The sequence below is a fragment of the Acomys minous genome (genome assembly GCF_964271855.1).
Source record: "Acomys minous genome assembly, chromosome: 14".
NCBI lineage: Eukaryota > Metazoa > Chordata > Mammalia > Rodentia > Muridae > Acomys > Acomys minous.
In genome coordinates, this window is record NC_140496.1 from 73,604,702 (window position 1) to 73,619,927 (window position 15,226).

At 39.8% G+C, this 15,226-nt stretch overlaps 1 long non-coding RNA gene across 1 annotated transcript; it reads left to right on the forward strand.

Annotated features, from left to right (window-relative positions):
* The first annotated feature begins 386 nt into the window (after window positions 1-386).
* LOC311582283 lies at window positions 387-13,416 on the forward strand. Its single transcript, XR_014774068.1, has 4 exons — window positions 387-475; window positions 678-734; window positions 12,953-13,011; window positions 13,281-13,416. It is a non-coding gene; the product is annotated as an uncharacterized lncRNA (long non-coding RNA).
* The last annotated feature ends 1,810 nt before the right edge of the window (window positions 13,417-15,226 follow it).

Sequence of the window (15,226 nt, forward strand, 5' to 3'; positions counted from 1 at the left end):
TGATGAAAAAAAATAAAGACTGGCTAGTGGGATACTTTAGTTGGCAAGAGTCCTTCCTGCCAAGCCTGAAAATCTAAGTTTGATCCCTGGAGCCTACTTAGTGGAAGGAGAGAACTGACTCCCACATATTGCCTTTTGACCTTCCTGCACATATAAATGTTATAAAATAGAAGGAAAGAACATAGCTAGTGAAAGAGATAAATAAGATGAAAAAAGAGACAGAACAAAAACCCTGCCTTTTTTTGGTATTGCTCTAATTATCGGATTTATTCACTCCATGGCTAGGAGATTATTTAGTCATAAGTGTATCTCCGAAATGCACCGGCAGTAATCACCGCAAGGACAGATTGGGCATTAACTGGGCAATGAGTCAAAGCCCCATGTCTCTCTCTCTGATTTCTCAGCTCTCCTGCTGGGCTTACTTGAGAAGCCACAAGAGGCATTGTTTGCGCTTCGTGAAGGTCATTTTTGACAGGTAGTTATTGATTTGCTGACTTATCATCTTTTTATTTTAATTCTTTTCTTTTTCTGAATTTGGAGATGAGGATTCTTTTGTGTGCTTCAGCCTTTCCCTCATTAGCTTCCTCAGGATTGCCAGTGAGGATTGTAATGAGGGCGGGAGACCGTGGGCGCTTTTGAATGACAACACTTCTACTACACTTTTTTTTTTTCTCCAGCGAGCATTGAGGAATATTGTCACCGGGCTGCTGGAGGACGGATTATCTTCTTGGCAGGTAACGTGGCCCTGTGGAGGCTCATTATGCTTTCAGTTGGGAGATCTAAAGCACACAGTTGAATGCTGTCATAAAGAAGGAAGTAGTTGCACACTGATTCCTAATGGGGCTGCAAAGACTACAACTATTTTTTGATCTCTGAATTCCGAATGGCCCTTTTATAGTTGTCATATTATTGACTGCTCGTTCCAGAAGAGTGATTTGCCTCCTTTCTAAATCTTTTATGTGCCCAATGTTATTCGGATGCTTACTGTTACATGAGCTGATCGCCTTCCTTGTGTATTTAATAATGTCAACATTGCCTTCTGAGTAGTTCTGGCACACACATGTGTGTGTGCGTGTGCGTGCATGGTCATGTGTGTGCATGTGTGTGTATGTTGGTGTGTTTCATAAAAGAGCTATTCTTTGCAGGACCTAGTGTCTCCAGGTTCTTGACTTATATATGAAATTTGGTCTTCTTTTCTCTTTGTTCATTTTGTAACTACTTATCATATCCACTATTTGGTTCCCAACAGAAAAATGTTTAAGGATCGATTTTTATTTTTATATTTATTTTAGTGTGTGAGTGTTTGTATACGCATTAAATAAATAGAGGAGTGCCATTGCCTGCTGAGGCCAGAAACACCAGATTTTCCTAGAGTTAGAGTTCCAAGCAATTGTAAACTTCTCAACGTTGCTCTGAGAAAGCTGACTACGCTCCTAGGCAAGAGCAGTGCATACTCTTAAGCACTGATTTCTCTTTCTCACCCCCAGAAAGTATAATATATGTGGGTTACTTGGTTGGGTGAAATAGAAGAAGAAATTTATTTTTTTAATTTAATTATGAGTGTGTGTGTGTGTGGTGTGTGTGTGTGTGTGTGTGTGTGTGTGTGTGTGTGTGTGTGCAGCAGGTGTTTAGCGCTCTGTATGTTGACATGAGTGTCTGCAGAGGATAAAAGAAGCAATAAGAGTATAGGGTCCCCTGGAGCTGGAGTAACAAGTGGTGACGAGTCTCCTGATGTAGGTGTTAGGAACTGAAGGAGGGTCTTCCGGAAGACCAGTATGTGCTCCTATCTCTGAGCCACCTCTTCAGCCCTCAGCTTCTTATTTTTGGTAGGAAGATATTATCAAATTTTGCCCAACAGTGAGAGCTGGCGTTGGAGTTTTTAACTGGACTACCATGTTTCTTAAAATGAAAGATCCATATCTAGATAACAAAGCTGAAAAACTAACAGGACATTTTGTGGTATACCACTTGTGTTTGCTTCTCAAAAATATTATGACCTATTGTTTTAGGCAAATGTGATCCAAGGAGAAGAACTTTTAATCCTCTCATGAAATAAAATAATTGTAAATTACTAATGTTTTCGCAGTTGCAAATCAGCAGTGATGGACATACTGAGTAGCATGAGACATGATTTATGCCTGTACAGGTGATAATATTTTAACATGGAACCTTTGAAATTGAAAATACTTCTTAGAAAAGAACTTTTAAAAACAGTTCAAAATATCCTGAAGGGTGTTTAGTTCATTTGGACTAGCAGTAGTTGGTATGTCTACCTCAATTTCTTCTTCCTTCTCACTGATAATATTTATTTTGTTTGAAATCTTTCCCGAATGCCTATTACACATGGTTTAATGTTTCTTTCTAGATATAAAATTAATTTTACACACACTTAATAGTTTGGTCATGATACAAGTGAAGAATCTGCTGCTGAGCAAGTGAGCAGAGCTAGTGTGAAGAGAAAGTCTGTATTAGAGAGCAGTTACTGCAGCTATGCCAGAGGCAACGCAGCCATTTTGCAAAGACCTCCCTGGACACCTCTTCCCATTGCCGGGATGATCTTCATGACAAGCAGCACTAGACTGTACTGTTGCCACAAATAAAGACGGAAAAGACAATCCTATGGGAAATTTGAATAGAACTTTATAAACGGAAAAATGGTGACGTAATCTTAAATCTTAGTGAACTATTTGGATGTGTCATGTTTTAGTTGATAATGTGTATTTATAATTTTATGCAAAATTCACTCCAATTAATGCTTCATGTCCACTTCCTTGAGATTTCGTACAGTTTTCATGTTTATCATTTTTTTCAATGAAGCTTGTTTTGTTTAATTTGTATTTCTCTTGTATGCAAACCAAAGTACAGAGTGAATGCCAATTAGCATCTCAGTCCTTGATGCATGACTGCTGGCTCAGAGACCCAGTCAGGCGGAATTTTCAATGCTTGCTTGTCATGTAGAAGTGGGACTTTTCTCCAGTAACAACCCAAAACTACAAACAGCACATTCTTGTTCTTGCAAATCCCGGAGTGTAAATATTGTAACACAAGCTCAGATCATGTGAAGATCAAAAGAATATCTTCCACATAAAGTATTTTTGTGATCATTAAAAACAAATGAAACAAAAAACAACCGCAATGAAATGCTTGAAAATGTCTCACATAGAAAAAAGATAAACATCGTTAGTTTGTCAACAAGCGAAACTCAAAAAACAAAACAAAACAAAAAACAGACAGGCTAACATTCCCTGAACCCATTTCTTCAAAACTCAAAATGAAGAGGAGTTTTACATTAGGAAACATTTTTAATTATTATTTTTAAAAAATACAAGCAACATGTTCTTTGAACATGTTTTCTTAAAATACCAAACAAATGAGAAATTTACTAAACATTTATTTATATAAAATGTATGGTTTATATTGAATTCGGTAATGTTCCAAAATTAAAGGGTTCTCATACTTTATTACATAAGCCTGGAATACCAACATCATAAGATTAATATTTACCATGAGAGCTGTCTGGTAGACAGCCTATAAAATATTAGTTACTTTTGTTCTTACATTTGAGTATTTTTTGTACATATTTGCATGCCCCCAAAATGCTACTTATATCCTTGTTTTTCCAAAGCTAAATATCTTCAATGTGAAATATTCAACTGGAAGAAACCTTAAGAGAATGACACCCCGTTTCCCTTAAGGGGGCTTGAGTAGGTTTTTGTTTGCTTTCTTGGGTTATAGATGTTTGTTTTCATTGGGAGTTGTTATAAGTTATTATTAGTCTTATTCAGAAAATGAAGTTGAACTCAGCAATGTATCACTACTCCTTTATATTTCTTTCTTAGGTTTGGAGATAGGGGTTGAAAAGAAAGAAGGGGGAGTGTAGAAATATATAGGAATGACAGGACAAAAAGTAGATTAGTGAATCTACTCCTCAACCTAAGGCCTTAATTGTTACTCACAAGATTATTTTTAATTCATTGCTATAGAATTTTGTATATGGATGCAAAATAAATTTAATTTGGATACATTGTCATAGAATACAAATCTAAGATTATTCTTTATACACATTATATGTATTTCTACTCTAATATTAGGTTTTGTACCCATATACCTCAAGTAGAATACAAAGTTTACCTCCAATACTTTGAATGTATTATTGCAGGATGTTTAGGATAAGTAAATTATACAATTGTTAGTTGATCAAATCATGGTAATGTCAATTGCTAGTTTATTTTAATCACAAGAATATACCTCCTAGGTTTGCCAGATAGATATTATTCTATATATAGATAAAGTAAAATAGTTAGACAAGGTCTTCAAAAACTTCAGAGTCCTACAGATTATGGCATTTAAAGATTTTTTTGTATTATTTTAAAGATTCTCTGACAATAAGACAGGTTTACTCCTGGCAACACAACACCCAGCCTACCTTAAAGAAGATGCTGAGCATCAAAGAACCTCAAGGTTATGGAGATGACTTCAAATGTGGCAAAACAGCCACTGGGAAAAATGTTCTCATTTCTGCCACAAACAAAATTCTTCCTAAAAATGGGCAACCTTGGGTGCAGGCAAAGTAGACAGCCAAACTCTTCCAAGACACAGTAAGCAAGTCTTCAATAGTTCCTGCCTCACAAATATGTATGTCAAATATACTGGGCCAGAAGGCTGAGGAAGATGCTCCAACATTATACAGGGTTTTGGGTGACTGTTCAGGCAGCAAACTGTCTCTGCCATTCTTTTTCACCCTGGAAGCTGCTAACCTGCACTTCCTGTTTTCTCAAGTAATTAATTTTATTCTTTCTCATGTCTCTGATGGGGTTGAAGACCAGATAGTTTAGTTTTACAGTTAAACTAAGTTGTTTAGGGGGTTAAGATGTTTTTAGGTCTAGATAGACATTTTAAGTTGATAGAGATGAGATATGATAGATATCGATTTACATTCAGAGTTTTAGATGCACCAAGATAGGAAAAATGTTTTCTTCAAGGCTGCCAAATACAAATAGCCAAAGCACTATGAATGTAACATTTATAAAATAATTCCTAATTGTTTTGTGGTTCTTCTTGCTGTATGTAATTTATTATATATATATATATATATATATATATATATATATATATGTGTGTGTGTGTGTGTGTGTGTGTGTGTGTGTAATAATGTAAATGTGTATGTAATAAAAATTAATTTTAAAAAGTTTGTATATAAAGTACTAGGTTTCATTATAAAAAAAGGAAATTAAAATCTGTTAAGAATATCAGTTGTTACAGTGTTCGATTTCATATAATATCAGTAGAAAAAAAGAAGAGAAATGGTTGCAATAAATAGTTTTGCTTCCTGGTATAAAATATTATTAAGGTTTGTCTGGAAAATTAAGATCTCAGGGTGTGAATATGTAAATGGCTTTTCCTCCTCAGTGCGTCTGCATAACCTTAATTTAACGAGAATTTCAACACAGTGGCGGCACTCAGCTCCCACAGAGAATCTCATTTCTTTGCCAGGACTGCGTGATCAGTGTTAACTATGCAAGCACGACATGGCTCCTCTTGGGAGCAAATGGCCAATGTAACTTATGTTGCAGATCTGTGTGTAGGAGAAGCTCCCATGTACAGAACACATCCATTTACTGACTGTTTCCTTACATACACAGCAATGGTGCTGCTTCCCTACTCATGTCAAAAAGCACTATCCTTGCTAGGCAGGTGGAAGCAGGAGAGGCTTTAAGATTTCCAAACGCACACACACAAAAATAACAGATACCCGAGGTCATCACTGTACATCATATAGACATTTGGAATTCATAATGCACTCCATAAATATATACAGTTGCTATGTAATTTTAATAATGAGCCCATACATGTTAACTGTACTGTACTATGCATTTTCCTATGAAAATTTCATTTGATTTTTAATTATGTGTGTGCATGTATATGTCTCTGTGGGTGTGTGGACATGGGTCCCAGTGCCTGCTGAGGCCATGGATTCTGCAGCCAGAGTTACAAGCAGTTGTGAGTCACCTGGTGTGGGTTCTTGGAACCACATTCAGCTGTTCCTCTGGAGTAGAGCTTGCCCTTAGTCACCGAGCATCTCTCCTGTGCCCTGGTTTCTTTTTCCCATGGCCTAAGCCCTCAGTTTTGTTCTTTCCTCTCATAGCAAATTCCGTATATTCTCAGGGGCATAGTTATGATGGTCACATAATTGATTCTCCTGCCTTAGAATAAACTCCTTTCTGATCTAGTCTGAATCTCATCTATGCACATTGCAGTCCCTTTTTCTTCTTGCTTAATAAATTAATGAATATGGTTGTTATTAAAGCCAAAGTCTCAGGTAAGAGGCATGCCTTTCCCTCCGCCTTCATATACCCAGACCCATTTCTTCTTCTGCTTGACTAATAACTCCAAGATAGATATGGCTTCATTCAGGGGACTGCAGCTGAGTGTTCCTGCTGTGTGTGCCCAGACCTTCCCCCATCGTTTTACACTCTTCTTGCACTACTCTAATATCCTATTTACCTGTCCCCTAGCCTCTCGATTTTATAATGGGAAGATGCTTGAGTACAATGGTGTGCAGTGAAAATGGTACTACAGGCAAGAGCTTTAGCCAAACGGCACACATGAGAAAGAGACTGGGCAATGAGACGTTATTTGTCATTCTCTACTATAACAAATAATGGCGAATTAAATATCTTAAGGCTCTGTGAAACCTAGTCAATTGGAAACTACTATTAAAAAGAAATGAGGGAACCATGTAGTGGACAGTGCACTCAGAGCTAATCAGATATTCAAGTAATCTTCTACATTTCCCACAGTTCTTTGCAGTTAGGTTATAGCCAGAACTCTGAAAGGTGTGCCACTTTAAGGGCAAGTAACTGATGGTTACATTTTGTTTCTGGCTCTTTTTTTCTCCCTCTGGTAAATTGATTCTGAAATTTCCATGTTTCAGAGAGAGTAGACATAAATATCAGAAAAGAATTCTAAAATTTTAGAATTAAATAAGCTCTCATGACTCTCAGACCCTGGAGACATTAGAGATTGCTTTATATAGACACTATAGTTAATTTCTCTCACCAAACAGGAAATGCTGACAGTCTGCTAGAATTTTGAGAAATTAGTAATGTATAAGAGTGACAAGATTTGTTCCATCATTCCCTAAATAATTAAAACCAAAAGATGACTGCTGTGTCATATGTGTGTCAGCAGGTGGTAAAGAGGAGAAAGGTTAAGTCCAAACTCAGTTGTCTTTGACCTATGAACATCTGAATGGTTAGGCATCCTAACAGTCCCTGAAAAAAGCTAGCCTGAGACTACCACCAGTCTGGCTCTGTGTAGACCCAGAGAGCCCTGAGGCCAGAGACTTATTAGAACCTCCCTTGGGATTGAGTGCCCCAGCTGCTTAGATGACCCGTGCATGGGGTCTCTCATGCAAGCTGGGCATGAGATGACCAACAGGCTAGCGCCATGGGGCTAAAACAGGGAGTTAGCCTGAGATGAATATCAGGTGGGTGCCACTCAGGCCTAGTGGAGCAGACCATGCCCAAGATGACCCCTGCCCTATGCCATAATGCATGAGTGGGCATAGCATCCCAGAGACCACTCATGAGACAACCGCAGATACTCAGAGACCCTGGGCAAATAAGTGGTGGAAAAATGGAAGAGAACAAGAAATATATGGATGGGGGCACAATGAAGTGAGGCAGAACTGGAGACCCTACAGTAGCGAAAAGCAACCTGATCTGAGTAGCCAGTGATGCCACTTGAGACCGTGTTGAAGTCCTGGCCTGTGCTGCTGTCTGGGGCCTCATCTGAGTCTGTGGCCCTGAGGCAGCAGGTGTCTGTTACCACCAAAGGCTAGGTGGATGTTCCTAGTCTGGGCTGCCTCCTGGGGACATATTGATGACTGAGGGCTAAGTAGAACTGGTCTCAACCCTCACCTGGGCATCCTAGAAGAGCTGGCCCTAAAGGTATAAGAGCAGGAGAGCTGACCCAACCCTTAGCCAGCTGTAATACTCAGAAGAGCAACCCCTCCACATTGTGGGAGCTGTGGGTGAGCCCTCCACCTGGGCCCTGTACCTCACCTGGGCCGCACACTAGATCTGACTCTAATGATGGGGTCATAGGGGATACAGTCCAAAGCTGTAAGCTTAGGAGAGATGTCCCAGGAACTTGTCTACCTTATGGTGACATAAGAGTGGAGGAGATGGTTCTCTCTCTTGCCCTTGCCCTCAGGAGAGCTGGCCTGAGATCATCAGATGGGGAGAGCTGATCCTGACTTTTACCTGCTACAGCACTCGAGGGAGTAGGCCCTGAACCTCATCTGGGAAGCACAGTAGAGCTGACCTTGGATGTGTGTGTTGGGCGGGGGGTGGGGGGGTGGGGGATTGCAGGTGAGTCTTCCATGAGGACATGGGTGTAGGGGAGCTGACCCTGCCTTTTGTCTGCTGGGTGGTGATGACCTCCTCCCTTCTCAATGCCCAGAATCATGAGAGTGGAAGTCATGCCCCTTACTGGTTTCAAGGCTCAGAGAGCAGATGCTGCAGCTCTCCTGGGTATCAGTCTAGAGCTGGATCTGGTAGTGGGGGTTGCTGGTGAACCACCTGAGAGTGTGAGAGTAGGAAAATCTGTGGGCTGCCCAGCTCAGAGACCTCTCAAGTCCAAATCTAGGGCTTCAAATTGGCTCACCCCAATATCTACCTCATGACACAGCACAGCAACATGTATGAGAGAACTCTTGAGGTTCTAGTAACAATAAAATAGCAGAGGCCAGAGGCCTCATACCACACCAAGTCATTGCGAGCAAAGAAGTGTGAACAAAAAAAGAATACTGTGGAACACATTGTGACCCACTGTAGCTTCCACAACAAGGCATTTTTTTTTTGTCTGTTGCAGGGAAGGTTGTAAGGGTGGAGGGGGGTTATGAGGGGATGGGTAGGTGAGTGGGATTGGGGTGCATAATGTGAAATTCACAAAGAAGAAATAAACAGTGAAGAAAATCATAAAGGAATGTGTGTAGTTTAAGTTCTGCAAAACCAGCATTGTACACAGACAAATTTGACTCTTATTTGAACACTCCAGGAGTATTGCAGCTAGCATCATATGCTTGACAAAGGTTGGAACAGTGTCCAAAAGAGAGCCACATTGCTCTGGAGGAAGTTATTATACAAGGAGGAATGGTTCATCTCTCCAAAGCTTCTGGGAAGTCTGGTTAATGTTTCTTGTATAGTTTGGATGCGAATTTTCCCCTACATTCTCATATGTTGGAACAGGTGGTTCCTAGTTTTGGGGAAGTTATGGAGCCTTTTAGACATGGGACCTGGGTAGCAGACATATGGCTGTAGGCAGAGCTTATGAGTTATGGCTTATGAGATCTGTTTATTGATTTGCCAAGATGGAAGGAAGCAGCCTCCCATAACACAGCCCGGAGCTTCTCTCACCATTATTCCTTCCTCAACTGATGGACTGTGACCCTTAAGCTGTGAGTCATAGTAAATTTCTTCTTCTTTCAGTTGTTTTTATATGTCATCACAGTACCAAAATAGCCAAGATATTCCAATGGCAGGAAGAATATGTACATCACACCACCCCCTCTCTCCCTCCGTGCGTGTCTGTGTGTGTGTGTGTGTGTGTGTGTGTGTGTGTATGTGTGTGTGTGTGTGTGCCCCATGTGCCATTGAAGAATCTGGAGGTTGCTATACAGTGCCTCCATTGCTTACTCCTCAGCTTATATATTCAGACAGGATCTCTCACTTGACCCCATAGCTCACCAATTGCTCACAGGTTGTATTTTTTGTGTTTCTCTCTCTCTCTCTCTCTCTCTCTCTCTCTCTCTCTCTCTCTCTCTCTCTCTCTCTCTCTCTCTCTCTCTCTCTGCAGCTTGCGCAGGGGAACCCCTGTCTCTGGCATCCAAAGCTGGGACACATACAGGTTATTACTCCTGCTTAACATTTATGGGGATGTTGGACATCCAGACTCTGGTCCTCACACTGTGTGGAGAATGCTTAAACTCACTGAACCTTCTCCATAGACCCACATTACTCCTTGCTCTCTGTTGTGACCAAATAAATCAATGTGCAGTTCAACATGCCTTCTGGAAGCTGAAAACTTCTGCAACATCTCCCATGGTCCTTTGACCATTCTTTCTTCCATTCTCACAGCTCCTGATTCAGGATACATTCTCTTTCAATATTTCTGTCTCTGTAGCCATATTGATAGTTTTTGGAACCTGTGAAACCATATTTTGGATTATTCACTTGCCAGCTGTGAAATGCAGGCACAGGATCTAGTGTCTTACTTCCTCAAACTCAGGGGAATTTGGGTGCTGCCTTCTAGAACTGTACTTGTCTTTCTGCAGGTGGTGATCTGTTCATGGACTAAACTCACCAGATGCTACAGTGGAAAAGGAAGAACTACTCAGGGAAATTTGCAGTGACAATGCTAGATCAGCTTTCTTAGGGACATGGGCATTGTTCCTATCCTTTTGTCTTAGTTGAGGTTTCTGTTGTTCTGAAGAGACACCATGACCATGAACAGTCTTGTAAAATAAAACATTTAATTGGGGCTGGCTTACAGTTCAGAAGTTTAGTCCATTATCATCGTGGCAAGAAGCATGACAGTGTGCAGGAAGACATGGTGATGGAGAAAGAGATGGAAGCTCTATGTCTTGATCCACAGGCAACAGGAGACTGTGTGACACTGGCCAGACTTGAGCATATATGAGCCCTTAAAGCCAGCCTCCACAGTGACACACTTGCTCCAACAAGTCCATAGCTACTCGAACAAGGCCTCATGTACTAATAGTGCCACTCCCTATGAGTCAACCATGCAAAACATACAATTCTATGGGGTCCATTCCTACCCAAACCACGATACCACTTTATTGACTTTAACCTAGATACCCTTTATAGTGTGTAGGAGGTATCAACGAGTAGTAAGATGGCATTGCTTCAATTATTCAAGAGTTCTTATTGGGAAGTTGCTGTGATCTAACACTCTACAAGTTCTCTAGACCAAAACAAACAAACAAACAAAAACCAACCAACCAAACAAAAAAACCAAAAGAGATTCCTTGCCTTCTTAAGCCGTAGATAGTGTAGATACTAATGAGAGTATATGGAGGAAATGTGGAGAAAATGCACATTAAGCAATTATTAATGAATGATATGAAAAACTAACTGCCATGGCTCTGACTGAAGTCCTGATCTATGGGTTGCTGATATCCCACATCAAGTTGTTGACTTATTCAGAAATGTTACTTGCAATTATCCTTGAATGTCATTAGCAGTTGACAGCTGCTGAGAAAGGGGAAATCTGTTTTCCTTCCATGGAGTGGCACTAGGAATATTAACCACACACCAGGATAGGCTGTATGCTAAGACAAAACAGACTCCAGGGTTTTTCCCCTTTTTGGTTTGGGGTGTGTGTGTGTGTGTGTCTGTGTGTGTGTGTGTGTGTTGCTGTTGTTGTTGTTGTTGTTGTTGTTGTTGTTGTTGTTTTGTTGTTGTTGTTGTTCTCCTTGTTTATTTGTTTTAGAGAGAAAAATAGGAAACATAGTGGGCGTGAATTTGGGAGGAGTTGAGGGAGAGAGGGGGAAAGAATATTCCCCAAACATATTGCATAAAATTGAAAAAGAAGAAATTCTTGAGATGCTCTTGAGATAGCTCACAAACATCCATATTTCATCAAACAATTGCCCCCACATCCCAAACCTGTGATGCGGCTACTGGCTCAAAATCAAGAGCACAGCAGTACAGGAAGAAGAGAGGTAAGGCAGCATTCTCCTGAGAAGTGGAATGTCTGCCAACAGCGTAGCAGATTCAACATTCAAGAAACTTTTCAAAGAGGAAGGACAGAACAGAGCTGCTCAACCATAATAGTTGAACAGCTTATCGTAGGCAGAGAAAAGGCACAGATGGACCAGGGATTACTGCCATATGCAGTCCAAAGCCGCCACCAGACCAGAGTTGCAGTCCTCTGAGCCAGTGTGCAGAACCCAAAATCCACATGCCTGAGGCAGCCCTGTGCAGTGTGCAAGTCCTACTGAAAGGCCGGCTGGTACCTCTTCGCTTTTTAAAGATGGCATTTCAAAATCACTCTAGCAGATGGAGGTAAAGTACATCCTAAAAGTTGACATTTCATTTTACTCTGTATGTTTGTTAAGCTAATTTTATTATCATTCACAGGGAAACCCATACTGAATGGGATATTAACTCATGGCAGCTTGTAGCTAATATAAGAGTATATCTGTTGCTTCTAAAGGTCAAATAGAGATGAAATGACAGACAACAATCAGAAGAAAGTCATTAGCATTAGAGTTACCAGGATAACATAACAAATACAAGGAAGAGTTGTGGCAGAGGCTGTCTGCGTTTGGTCATCTATGCTAGCACTCTTCATATTGTACATTGTTAGGAAGATAAAGGAAGGCAAGAAAAGTCTTCCTTGTCCTTCACAACCTAGATTAAAAAAAAACCATTTTAGAACCTCAATACATTTTCTTGATGGAGAAAAAGAAAGGAAGACATGGATAAAGGAAAGGAAGAGAGGGAGGGAAACAGAAAAAGGAGGGAGGAAAGGGAGGAAGGGTTTTCATTGCATTTTGTGATTTCATTTGGTTAGAATAAATTCTTGAATTTATCCCCAGTAAACAAGCACCTTTTCTGTTTCATTTTAAGAAATTGCTTGTCACGAGATATTTCTTAGCTGAAGTTTTATTACTTTGAATCAGAAATGTCCTTCTTCACACATTCATTTCACATTAAGTATTAAGTATTTTAAAGCTCTTAACTCGGTTATTTGATGCTTAAAAATCAAAGTAGCAGCAGATGTTGATTTTATATCATTTGAAAATCATTAAGAAAATTAATTTTTCTTCCATCAAAGGATATCTTTTTCCTAGCTTTGTTTCTGTTTTCCCATCAGTGCAGTGTTTCTCTAACTTTTCTCTTCATTTCATATATCATTTCAGAAGATTCTTCTTGGGCCCACCCATACATCTTTGCCCTCCATGGAAGTCATCACAGCTGGGTAACTGCTAGCCATACATGACAAAGGCTCTGCCAAACACCTGTGTTTAGGAATATCTGGATGTTTCAGGTGCTTCCTCCTTTCAGGAAGATCATTCAATAAGCATGGGGCTAGAATTAATGGTTGGAAACCCCAGCTTCCTCACATATTGATTAGGATATTCTGAAGTGTGACCTGTATAGCACTTAAAAGAACCTCAAAGGATAAAGTCCCACTTGTTCACTTTGGACCCTCAAGTCAAACCATTTCTCTGTCTTCTTCTTTCCCAGCATTCCATTCTACTATGTAGAAAAACTTCTCAAACTATTCATGGCCACCTCATCTTTTGGGAAAAGCCAAATGAAGACTGCTAGTGTTGAAAGGGAAAGGAAATTCTCCACTAGACAAGTACTTACTGCATATCAGGCACTATTTAATTTTTGCAGAAAGAAATATGTTAATGACTTATTCTTAGAAAATTATCTCTTTAAATATCTCATTAGAATAAAATTTCTTCTTATGCCACAGGACAAGTATAATGTTCTTATTTTAGTTCATAAATTATTAATGTTCACATGTATAACAAATGAGAGCTGAAAGGATCTGAAATATCTGTAAACTAAAGCCCTGCCTGACAGCGTGGAGATAGCTGCCTCAGAGTAGATCTTTTGAAAAGCTATGGGAACCCACATATAAAGAAAAATTCTGGTGGGAAGTATTGGCAACACAAATGATAAGCTGAAAATTAATAATTCCTATATACAAAGCATAAATACATATCAATAAAAATTTCCTAAAAGAAATTTCTTGAAGGTATACAATATATATGCCCAAGTAAGTCATAAATGACCTGCTGACAGGGAACGTTTGTAAGAAACACTATCTGAATCAGGGGTGTTTCCCAAATGTAGCTGTAACAATATCTGGCAGTCTCTCTACCTTTTAATGTTGAGAATCCACATCCAATGATTTCAGCTGAAGTGTTAGCACAATGATAGCTGAGTACAGATTAGAAACCAACACACACCAACACCCACTTTCTAGGAACCCTTAGTCTCAGAGCATAGCCGCCATGCTTTGAGGAAGTCCAAGCAGCAAGAACCTCTGGGAAAATGCAAGGCTACAAACCCACAACTCTGCAGACTGAGCCTCAGCCTCATTGAGTAAAATATCACAACTGTTTCGTATGGCACATGAAGTGGAGAGATGAGTTACCTCTTCCCACATTTCATAGTTACAAACAAAATGAATCTTTGGTTGTTTTTTTTTTAAGCTCCATGATTTGTTAGGTGACAACGTGCATCTGTTCTATCACGTGATACTAAAGACTGGTCCTGTCTGAATCAAAACCTAAAGCATGTGGCATTGGTGTGAAAGGTGTAGCAGTCTCTTAAGCTGGATGGAGCTTAAATCTGTTAGGAAAATCATGAAACAACTCAACAATGTTGCTAATAGGGTCTCCACAACCCACAGTGGAGTAGAAGCTTAAGCAGAAGCTATAAATATATTATAGAGAGCTATAAGCTTGTGTTCACTGTTAGGCAGAGACTGAAAGCTCGGTAATACTGTTACCTACTATAAGGTGAAAAATACACAGTGGGCTTCCTAGATGGATATCTTGTCTCAGCTGAGATTTCCAGGCATAAGATTAAAATTGCTTCCTGGCTTCTTTTGTGTTCAGGCGTTAATATTTCCAAGACTTGAAAATGAAATCATTTCTCATCCCCAGTTTCTGTAGGTGGCAAGTGATATTTGTATTAAAGTATAATGCCAAAGTTCAAAGGCTAGTAAACTTCTTTATTGGGACTTCAGGAATTTTTAACTACAGTGCTTCAGAAATAAATACACTTAAATAGAAGACACTTCAAAAATCATAAGAGACTGTCTAGTAGATTCTCGGTTCCAAATACTTGTAGGAATCTATAAGACTTTGTCTTTTAGTTGCTGGACATGGAGCTGACGATGGAACAGGGCCATTCTTGGTAATACTCCTGCTTGTGTATTAGAGTGAGCCTTAATGAGACTCACAGGTGAGTGGGTCATCATTTTCAAGAAAATCATTTTGGCACAGCCTTGAAAAATGGAAAGGGACAGAGGCAAGACAAAGCACAAGAAGCCATGCACCCAAAACTTGTCCATGCATGAAGCGGGCTGGTGAATTTTCATGACTGAAACCACATAGATGTTCTTCTGCAAAAGGAAAAGACCAGAGGATAGACCCCAAAGACACTGTGCC